The sequence below is a fragment of the Podarcis tiliguerta genome (genome assembly GCF_965153285.1).
Source record: "Podarcis tiliguerta genome assembly, chromosome: 4".
Taxonomy (NCBI): domain Eukaryota; kingdom Metazoa; phylum Chordata; class Lepidosauria; order Squamata; family Lacertidae; genus Podarcis; species Podarcis tiliguerta.
Genome location: NC_139537.1, coordinates 32,404,089 through 32,415,513, shown reverse-complemented (window position 1 = coordinate 32,415,513; position 11,425 = coordinate 32,404,089). Strand labels below are relative to the sequence as shown.

At 42.5% G+C, this 11,425-nt stretch overlaps 1 protein-coding gene across 2 annotated transcripts in view; it reads right to left on the bottom strand.

Annotated features, from left to right (window-relative positions):
* ST3GAL6 (ST3 beta-galactoside alpha-2,3-sialyltransferase 6) overlaps positions 1-119 on the bottom strand; it is a 52,043-nt gene extending 51,924 nt beyond the window's left edge. For both annotated transcript variants that reach the window (XM_083438471.1, XM_083438469.1), the window contains exon 1: positions 29-119. The gene's annotated coding sequence lies outside the window, so the exon portion shown is untranslated. The remainder of the gene's footprint in view (positions 1-28) is intronic.
* Positions 120-11,425: the final 11,306 nt, after the last annotated feature.

The following is an 11,425-nucleotide window of genomic DNA, read 5'->3' as shown; positions in this document are numbered from 1 at the left end:
TCCAAACTCTTCTTCTTCTTCTTCATACATCACCAGCTTCCTTTAAAAAAGTTTCCAAAGTATTTGAAAACCGTGATTTTTGAGAATAAATATGACCTTACGCAATTTATTCTGGTCACCCAAATCTGCATTTTCAGATATGGAATCTGATGAATTGATCTAAAAGTATCTCCAAACTATTGTTTTGTATTATGCACATGAATCCAAATGGATCCTAAAACCTACACAGTATCTCTTCCCTTGTGCATGTTGATTCCCTTCCTCCTTTTCTTCAACCAAACCAGCAAGTTATGGTTGCACTTGCCCTGCAAACCAGGTATTGATCCTGGTTTCTAATATTGGTTTCCAGGGAAAAGCACAAGTCATAGTCAGTTCAGATGAAACAGTCACCTGTGTTTTGCCTCACACCGTGAAGGAGAAAAGGAATTGCAGCATGGCGGGGAAGAAGAGAGTCCAGCCAGGTTCATGCACAGAGAATCATACCACTTGACATTGCACCTGAACCATCCCTGTCTCTCTGCTTGCAAAATAGCAGAACTGGATTCAGCCACTTGATGCCACTCAACGCTGGGGAAGAGAAACCTGCCATGCTGCACTCATTGCTTAGTGTGTACTGAACTGAAACAAACTGAAATTCCAGCAGAGGGTGATGGCTTATGCCATCTAATTTGCTTATTTATGCTCTCCCCCCCCCCCCCCCCAGCGAAGCCTGACCTTTGATCAACTGTTCTGTTTCTCATGAAAACCATAATTTACTCTTCGGTGTACTCAACAAAATGCCCATCACTACGGCACACAAAGACAGAGCTTCCTTTACCTGGCTACTGTTTTTGTCCTGCTGCTGGATAATATGTTACTTTTCTCATGCTAATTTAATTATAAACGTATTATCATTTATTTTAAAGGAAGAATCTCAACACAGAAAAATACATACTGTACATAACACATGTTCAAAAACTGCAGTACACAAGAACTTCCAAAGAGGTTGGAGGAAGAAATGATTGCATGACTTTCACAGGCAATGCTTTTTGCTACGCCACAGTACAAAATGCCATGAATGAAGTAGTCCTGATTTGTTGTGTCCCATTGTTGATAATACATGTTTCACACCTACATGTGGTAGTCCATATTGGAACAGCCCGCACGATGGCAACAAAGTCCTGAGCTTCACTAGTCAAGGCTTGCTTATTAATCACAGTTATAATCCACCCTTCACTGCATGATGCCGAAGTGGGGAACATAAGTAAAATGCATAACAGCATAAAACATAAAAATAACGAAAACCACAGTTAGAACAGACCAGTTAAACATTCTGCAGGAGGTAGCTACCTTTTATTTTATTTGTTCCAATCTTATGTGAAGGCCTGGGCAAAGATGTGTGTCTTTACTTGCCTATATATATATAAATAAAAATACAGTGGTACTTCGGGTTATATACACTTCAGGTTACATACGCTTCAGGTTACAGACTCTGCTAATCCAGAAATATTACCTCAGGTTAAGAACTTTGCTTCAGGATGAGAACAGAAATTGTGCTCCAGCGGTGTGCTGGCTAAAGTGGTGCTTCAGGTTATGAACAGTTTCAGGTTAAGAACAAACCTCCAGAACGAATTAAGTTCTTAACCCGAGGTACCACTGTATGGCATTCCACAGTCTAGGGGTCCCCCAGAGAAAGCTCCCTCGCATGCTACCACCCCCAAAAAAATCATTAAGTGGGAAGTAGGGTATTGCAAGTAGGGCCTCCCCTGCCAATTTAAATACCTTGACAGGTTGGCAAGAGAGAAGGCGCATCTTCAGATATTTGGGATATCTTAAACTCCACAAGGATCACCATTCTCAGGGCTTTCAATGTCTGATACTAGCTGAGGCAGGGAAGTTGGAAGGCAGCAGAGAGTGGTTTCTGATCTCTTGGGGGCTGATGAGCCTAATGCTAATTCACATAATGCAAAACCATCATTTAGCACTGTGCCCAAATGCAACCATTCTGTTTGCAGAACTGTGGGCTATTTCCTCGAACAGGTTATAATTAACTTGCGTGACTCACTGCCACATAATGTGGTGATGACCATCAATTTTGACGCTGATAAGGTGGCATTAGATAATACTATGGAGATAAACCTGTTGGTGGGTATTAACTTTCTGGTTCCAAGGTAGTGTTCTTCTTTGCTAGCTGAAAAGTGGAGATGTTGGAGCAGATGGACCTTTGCTTCTTTTTATGAGGGATGGTCAGGATTGTCTGCCATAAACCAAGTGTTTATGTAAGTCCATGTGTTTATAGTGTTACATGTACATGCAGATAAGAGAGTGATAAAGATAAATGTTGGTCTTATATCTATTTAGCTTGTAAACTTTAAGGTTATACCTTGAGGGCCTTCTCTGTAGTGGCGCTCTCCCTGTGTAGCACCCTCCCTTAGAGAAGTCAAGGAAATAATAAACTTTCTGACTTTTAGAAGACATCTGAAGGCAGCTCTGTATCAGGAAGTTTTTAATGTATGATGTTTCAGTATGTTCTGATATATGCTGTGAGCTGTCCAGAGTGGCTGGGGAAACCCAGCCAGATGGGCTGGGTATAAATAATAAATTTTGTGAATCACGATCATTTTACAGTTGCACTCTGCCCCTTGCTTATGTGTTTGGGTTCATATTCTGTGACCATCAAACACTGTATTCTGAAATGTGAGGGGACTCCCCGAAAGCTGGACACACTGTGATTCTTAAACCCTGGTTAATCATTACCGTATTTTTCGCTCTATAAGACGCACCAGACCACAAGACGCGCCTAGTTTTTGGAGGAGGAAAACAAGAAAAAATATATTCTGAATCTCAGAAGCCAGAACAGCAAGAGGGATTGCTGCGCAGTGAAAGCAGCAATCCCTCTTGCTGTTCTGGCTTCTGGGATAGCTGCGCAGCCTGCATTCGCTCCATAAGACGCACACACATTTCCCCTTACTTTTTAGAAGGGAAAAAGTGAGTCTTATAGAGCAAAAAATACGGTATGTCTCCTTTCAAATGAGTTGATGCATTGTTTAATTTCCCCGAGCCTCATTTTTTCCATTCAGCTACAACACAAATATTACGTTATTAATTGGCTGTAGCTATGATGGTTATAAACCACCTCCAGAATCCAGGGCCTCATGCATGTGAGGATCTGTTGCTGGGGAACAGCAAGAGAGAGCTATTGTCCTCCAGCTTTGCATATGGGGTTCCCATAGATAACTGGCTGGTTACTATGTGAATACAGGGCACTGGGTTAGTTGGACCTTTGGACTGACCCTGGAGGAGTCTTCTTACCATCATGAATTCACATATTATTCATGGAAAAACTGACCTACAAATTAAGAACCATGAAGAAAGGACAACACCTGACACCACCTCAAACACAAGAAATCTTTGCAAAGGGACTTTCGATAACCAAAGCCTGTCCCCATGACTGATGACATACGTATCCCTGGAGAATAATAATATGCAATATAATTCCAACATTCTGAAAGGCATAAGTGTTATTGTGTTACTGTTCTGTTCTGTTTGGTTGTTCACCTGTAAGATAGATAGATAGAAGATAGATAAGTGTTTTAAAAAGGTTTTCATGGATTATTTAATTTATTCCTGCTACATATTATTTCTTCTCTGACTGAAAGATCTGGACCTCTTTATCCTTGATGTGCTTAATGTTTGCAGTGCTGGGGGGGTTAGACTTTAAGCCATCACAGCAGGTTTGCAAGAATTATAGTGTCCCTACAAATCCTACTCCTTTTTCTGTGTGGTTTCCGGACTGGAGTGTTCTATATCCAGTTCCTTGCTTTTGTGAGAATAAGGCTGTAGGCCATACAGCAAACAGTAATAGTAAAGCATATTAAAGAAGTAGAAGTTGGCAGGTACAAGATCTCCAGAGCACATTCTGTTGCTGCAACGGCACTGACAATCTTATCGTTGATTTCTTGCAACATTATTTCAGGTGAGAAAGAGAAACTGCTCCTGTTTCTCCCCCCCCCCCCGCCATATGTCACCAGCCATACCCGCACTACTAGACGCCATCAGCTCTGTTAATGGAAATCATATTTGCATGCACTATGCTTATTGTGCATGCTAACTGAACTCACTCTTCAAAGCTACTATTAAAATGTTTATTTAATATATTGCTAAGGGGAGGGGGCAGGGGTTACCAGTGTGCATAAAATTTTCATACTGGAACTTTGCATTAGATTTCCTGTTTTATATGTATGGGTGCAAACTTAGATAAGTGCTATAATTTAAATAGACATACAGTGCCAGAGTGAGGAAGACTATAACCAGGTGATCCATTTGTCTGCTATGCAGGTGTTACCTGTTGATGGGCAGCAGCAAGGCCCCTCCTTCTCTCCCTCCTGATGCTACTTTATCTACAAACTGGACTTGAACCAGACAGCACTTCAAAAAGGACACTGTCATCTAGAATCAGGGCACACAACCACCCTGCGTTGATCCTGTTCTTATTCTGAGTACATTTAGGGAACATCTGTATAGTACTCCCCCACCCTCCAATCATTTATTTTTCATATTTGTATCCTCCTAAGCTACTTCCCCCAAAATGCTTCAGGTGGTATATGCAATTTGTTTGCTTGCTTCGTAAAATGTATACACCACTTGATTGTAAAACAACATCTCAACGTGGTTTACAAAGAGAATAGAGTTCTCAACAGAGTTCTCAGTAAAAGCTATAAAACAACTCTTGAAACATTCAATTAGCAGTAAGCTAAAAACAGATTAGAAAACCTTTTTTTTTTTTTTTTGAATGGAGATATTTTAAACAGAAAAATTCGGTTTTTACAAATATCTTTTCCATTAAAAAAAACAATCAATTTTATACATATAAAGATTCCCTGAATCCTCAGACTTCCCTCCGCCCCCTCCTGGTTTCCATTATAAATCTTTTTTATACTGCATCTTATAAGATTTATCTATGTTTTGTATGTGTCCAAATTTTAACCTTCAAATTCTTCCATTACAAGTTAGCAATCCTGCTAACGAGTTTAAATGTTTACAGTGTTCTTCAATATAGTCTATGTATTTTTTCCATTCCTTATTAAATTTATTATCTTCTTGATTTCTGATTTCCCCGGTTATTTGTGCCATTTCAGCATATTCCATCATTTTAATTGTCCATTCTTCCCTGGTTGGAACACTGTCTTCCTTCCGTCTCTGGGCGTAGAGAAGCATTCTTGCAGCTGCCGTTGCATACATAAAAAGTCTTTTCTGCTCCTTTGGTATTTCTTCACCTATATCCTAGTAAGAAACGGCCTTGGCCCAGTATACCTGAAGGAGCGTCTCCACCCCCATCATTCTACCTGGACACTGAGGTCCAGCACCGAGGGCCTTCTGGCGGTTCCCTCACTGCGAGAAGCCAAGTTACAGGGAACCAGGCAGAGGGCCTTCTCGGTAGTGGCGCCCTCCCTGTGGAACGCCCTCCCACCAGATGTCAAAGAGAACAACAACTACCAGATTTTTAGAAGACACCTGTTTAGGGAAACTTTTAATGTTTGATGTATCACAGTATTTTAATATTCTTTTGGAAGCCGCCCAGAGTGGCTGGGGAAACCCAGCCAGATGGGCGGGGTATAATAAATAAATAAATAAATAAATAAGAAAGATTCTGGTTAAAACAAAAATGTTTTTAGCAGGCATCGAAAAGAGTACAGTGAAGGTGCCTAGTGCCAATAAGACAGGAAGTTTCAGAGCTTAGATGCTGCCACACTAAAAGATTGATTTCTTGATTTCTTACAAATGCAGAAGGGGTATTCTGCAGCACCTGTAACAGGGCCAGTTGCACAGATCAAAGGAGTCTAGTGGGCATATATGGAATAAGGCAACCTTGCAGGTAATCTGGTTCCAAGTTGCTAAGGTCTTGACATATGAATAGTAACACTTTGAACTTGCCCCCCTAGCAAATTGGCAACCAGTGCAGATATCTGAGCACAGGTAATTCTATTCCATTTGAATTACCTCTCCAGTGTCTCCCCGTCTGACAGCCAAAAACTGTGCCCATATGAAAGTGGCAGATAAGGTGGTGGAAGGACCACGAGTGAGACTTGGCTCAAGTTGAAAGGGAGAAGAGGCAGAAGAGTCACACACAAGGACAGCAAAACATTCCACGCTATCATTGCAAACATTCTGTCTTTTGATCAAGGCGAGGCCAATCTTGGCCACCTTCATAATACCAGAGCACTGTTCCTTTGACTTCCTGCACAAACAGGAAGTTCAATAATATACGCTGACACATTGAGGAAGTTTTGCAACTCTCACAGCTCCAAAGAAATAGAACAAGTATGAAAGGAATTTAATAAATGAGATGAAAGCCAAACCCTCCTCCTTCCCAAGAAACTACGCATAATTTGATAGTTCGACTACAACTTCCTGAATCTTTTTATATGATTTGGCATTCTTTTATGAAATATACAGCGCAACCATCGTTTTCAAGATAAGCCTCATCGGTAGCCTGGCAAATCTGGAACTATACCTGATGATCTGATAACATGAATAGTCTTTACTTGGACTTTGTTATTTTAACCCATGCACAACCGCACTCATTCTGCATGCCTGTTTTATCATTTTGTTTTTCATCTGTTGTTATAATTGTTCCCCATTTTACATATATTATAAAGTGAAATAGAAAATCTTTACGAGCAAGAAAAGAAAAATCAGTTAACTAGTCAACACTACGATTCTGGAAGGCACCATATACCAGAAGAGATTATGAGTAGCAACACTCTTTGGTTTTGCTTCAGAGATTTCAGAATGTTTGCAAAAGAATGGGACTTTGTTTACGCTGCGTCAGATCTACGGTTTTCTCAGTCCAATGCATGGCAGAACAGTAAATACAGACCATAAACAGGCTTCTGAAGAAATCTGATTGTACCTGCCCAGCCACAAAGTAAATAGATAGCAGTGCAAATCAGCAATCCACCCAACCTTGCCATTCCTCCGGAGCCATTCCCACTCCCCTGTGGTGCCACCACAGGAAACCTTAACAACTTATGCGTTGTCTTGTACATTTCACCTTTCTCCCAATGCATCACAGACATCACCATTGGGATAGGCCGCAGACTGAGCAAGGAGTCAAAGAAGCAGCCAGCTCAAACGATGGGACTCCAGTGTGCATCATGCATGCCCATGCTGACATTGCAGCATTTGTCTCAGTGGGTGGTGAGCAGCAGGCAAGAAAACCCGTGAGCAAGTGGTAGAAAGGTATTGGAGGAGAGAGCTGCATCTGGTCCATGGGCTACTGCAGTGTCATCCCCAAGCTAGCCTGCTTCCCCCAGTTGCAGTGAAGCATGCTGTCTTATTGCAGGGTTGAAGGAAGATCCAGTGACTAGCTGTATACGGAATTAGAAAACAAAATAGAAAGGGAAGGAAAAGAGTATCAACCTACTCAAGTCCCTAGCAGGTCACAGAAGGCATGCTGGAGGGAGATTATAGTCATGTGTGCATACGTGGAAGATACAAAGTAAAAAATATGTCCCCAACCACACGATAAAATTAGCTTTCCAAAAGAAGATTTCAACAAGCCTTTTAGGCAGACATCTTGCCCAGTCTGTCTCTGTATCAGAATTGTTTTTAGATGTTTTCATTGTTTTACAGCTTCTGTGTTTGCTGCCCTGGGCTCCTTTGGAAGGAAGAGCATGATATCAAGTTAATAAATGATGGTAATAATAATGATGATGATGATGATACAGTACAGGGATGTTTTGAGAGAAAAGAAACTGAAATGGGCTTTCACACTCTCCAACACACACACACCTATCAATACCTAAATATTATATATATATACATATATTTGTTTTATTTATTTATTGCATTTATAACCAACCTGTTTCCCCAAGGAGCTCAAGGTAGCTTAACATGGTACTCCAAAAAAAAACCCAACACAACCCTGTGAGGTAGGTTAGGCTGAGCAGCCGAAGGTCACCCAGAGAGCTTCATGGCCAAGTGGGGATTCTGAACCCTGGTCTCCCAGGCACTCTGACCACTATAGCACACTGTCTTTCAATCTATCTATGTCAATTTGGGGCTGACTGAGCCACTAGGTCTACATAGAACAGCAGGGGAGCTGCGGGAAGTGTCCTCTTTCGGAAGTGGCTGAGGAAACCCAGCCAGATGGGCGGGGTATAAATAATACATTATTACTATTATCTTTACACTTGTTACAGCTCATCCTCTCCAGAGTCCTGAACATGAACATTGTATTCCCAGCTGTCTGGGGCCTTAGCCAAGAGGACTTATTGTACTGGGTGATGGGATATACTGTAACATTTTGTTCCAGATCCACTTGTTTATGTATCTTTTGCAATAACTTCCCCATGTGAACTTGCTCTGTGTAGATCTTCCAAACAAAGACTTCTGGGGCTCCCTCCATCTTCAGAAGTAAGGCCACCCATGAGAGCGTCTTTTCAGTCAAATTTTTATTCCATTACAGTGGTACCTCGGGTTAATACTTAATTCATTCCGGAGGTCCGTACTTAACCTGAAACTGTTCTTAACCTGAAGCGCCACTTTAGCTAATGCGGTCTCCCGCTGCTGCCGCGCCGCCGGAGCACAATTTCTGTTCTCATCCTGAAGCAAAGTTCTTAACCTGAAGCAATATTTCTGGGTTAGCGGAGTCTGTAACCTGAAGCATATGTAACCTGAAGCGTATGTAACCCGAGGTACCACTGTACCCCTTTAATTAGGGAAGGAGATGCAAAAAATAATACAACAGCTGTGGCTTTTTTTGGTTAACTTATGTGAGCAACACTTGAACAAATACATCAGTGTGTTACTTAATTTTCCACCTTTCTTTCCATGAGAACTGCTCCAGTTTATGATTAAGCTCAATACACACTTTATTCCTAAGGATTATGACTGTGGATATATATATATATATATATATATATATATATATATGCGATGTGCCAAGCCATGACATTTGCAAACTCTTGAAAAAAATGAGGCCATTGTATTTATGGACTATTAACGTAAGACTATGTGAAAAGCTTTCCCCTATGGTGGATTTCAGGGCAAAGGATTAGAAAAGGCTGTGTTGCCTTCTGAAAGTTTAATTGAAAAATATATCTTGAATGCCTAAAATGTAGGTGAGAGAACAAAAAGGAAGCATAGGCCCTGAAGCTTATCGTGATTTTCATGTAGGTCATAAATTGCAACATCTAGACACAACTGCAATGTGCGAACAACAAACCGTACTCGTGGAAAACCCTATCTCCTTTAGGCAGCTGTTCAAACAACCCCATCTGTCTTGGAGTGACACTGTGCTATTTGTGACAGCGTTTTTTCTAAATCTACATAATACCATCACTTGCTATTTATAGCAGGAAGGTAAACGGCGTTTCCGTGTGCGGCGCTGGTGCTGGCTCGCCAGCTGCAGCTTCGTCACGCTGGCCACGTGACCCGGAAGTGTCTTTGGACGGCGCTGGCTCCCGGCCTCTTGAGCGAGATGAGCGCGCAACCCCAGAGTTGGACACGACTGGCCCGTACGGGCAGGGGTACCTTTACCTTTATGTTTATCACTGTATAGGGACTCCAAACTCTTGTGTTTGGAGCTGGGCTCTTCGCCAACTGCCCTCCAAAACAGCCTGTTTCAGCCTGAGCAAAAGTGTCACTGGGAGCACAGGGGGCAACTCTGGTCAAGAAAGGAGAAGGCAGCAATCCAAAACCCTGCTGGGGAGCATTGGGACTTAATGGAGGGGCAGGGTTGCAGATGCAACAATGGCCCTGCCACTCGCACCAGCCAGGATGTGCCGTGCCAGCCTGGAGGTGGTGCAGCGATCAGGCCCAATGCCATCATGTCACAGCGCTGAGACTAGCTTGGGATCCACTGGATCCTTGGCTGGCTCAGCTGCTCCCTGCACCTGGAACACCCTGGTTCAGCATGTTCTGTAAGCTACTCTCAACAGGGATCCTGCTAGTGGCACCTCAGCCTGCCTGCACATTTGGTGGGTATAGAAGGAGACCAACAAAGGTGCGTATAGTTAAAGCCATGGTTTTCCCAGTAGCGATGTATGGAAGTGAGAACTGGACCATAAAGAAGGCTGATCACCAAAGAATTGATGCTTTTGAATTATGGTGCTGGAGGAGACTCTTGAGAGTCCCATGGACGGCAAGAAGATCAAACCTATTCATTCTTAAGGAAATCAGCTCTGAGTGCTCACTGGAAGGACAGATCGTGAAGCTGAGGTTCCCATACTTTGGCTACCTCATGAGAAGAGAAGACTCCCTGGAAAAGACCCTGATGTTGGGAAAGATGGAGGGCAAAAGGAGAAGGGGACGACAGAGGACGAGATGGTTGGATAGTGTTCTCGAAGCTACCAGCATGAGTTTGACCAAACTGTGGGAGGCAGTGGAAGACAGGAGTGCCTGGCGTGCTCCGGTCCATGGGGTCACGAAGAGTCGGACACGACTAAACGACTAAACAACAACAACAACAGAAGGAGACCTGGTGGTCTTATGCCACTAGATCTAAGAGCTGAACTACAGTTGTGCTTAATCCTGAAGGAGAGATTACTAACATTATAGGGAAAATCCTAGGCTGCAATTCCTGTTGGTTGAAACCGCTAATAAGTGGGGTCATCCTTCTGTAATCCCTACTAGGGCTCTAAGTGTGTGAGCCATTCTAGGAGCTGGGATTCTGCTTCCCTCGGGATTGGCTGATGCTTCAGAAACAGTGTAGACATAGACATGCAGACACTCCTGAAACTGGTTTCAAGGGAAGAGCAGATTATGTCTATGTCTTCCCTTGCAATATAATGGAATTTGACCTTTTTCAATTTGGAGTAGGAAAGAAAGAAAGAAAGAAAGAAAGAAAGAAAGAAAGAAAGAAAGAAAGAGTCTAGACATTGAAAGCAGCTACAGGAGCTTCTCTGCTGATACCTGCTGGTTGGAATACAAATTTCCTCCTGCCATCCAGATGGCAGAAGCATTTGCAGCGTACACCCAAGTTAATTGCTGCCACCTACTGGAGAATTTATGTTGCAGCATTCTCAAGTTTTTGCATTTTTGTAGAGTGCACAAGGCTCACTGACTGCATTCTTGAATTAGCTATGAGTTGCTTCAAAGGACATAGACTTACTCTAGAAAATCTAGACAATGGGAGGAGAAGGGCAGCTGTGGATTTACAGAAACTTCTGATTTTCCAGTCTCTTGTTTGTTAGCTTGTTTATAAAATGTATATTTTACCCTTTGTCAAGCTTGTGGGTACCTCTGGATATGCCACTGGAGGCCTAAGCTTTCTCTGTGACTAGGAAAGCTTATAACCACTCTGTGTGGGGTTGCCTTTGGGGCTGGTTTAGAAGCTCCAGCTGGTGTGGAACACAGAGGCCAGCCTGCTGTCGGAGTACATGTGACAGCATTATTTAAACATCTGCACTGGCTGCCCATCCACTACTGGGCCAGGTTCAAG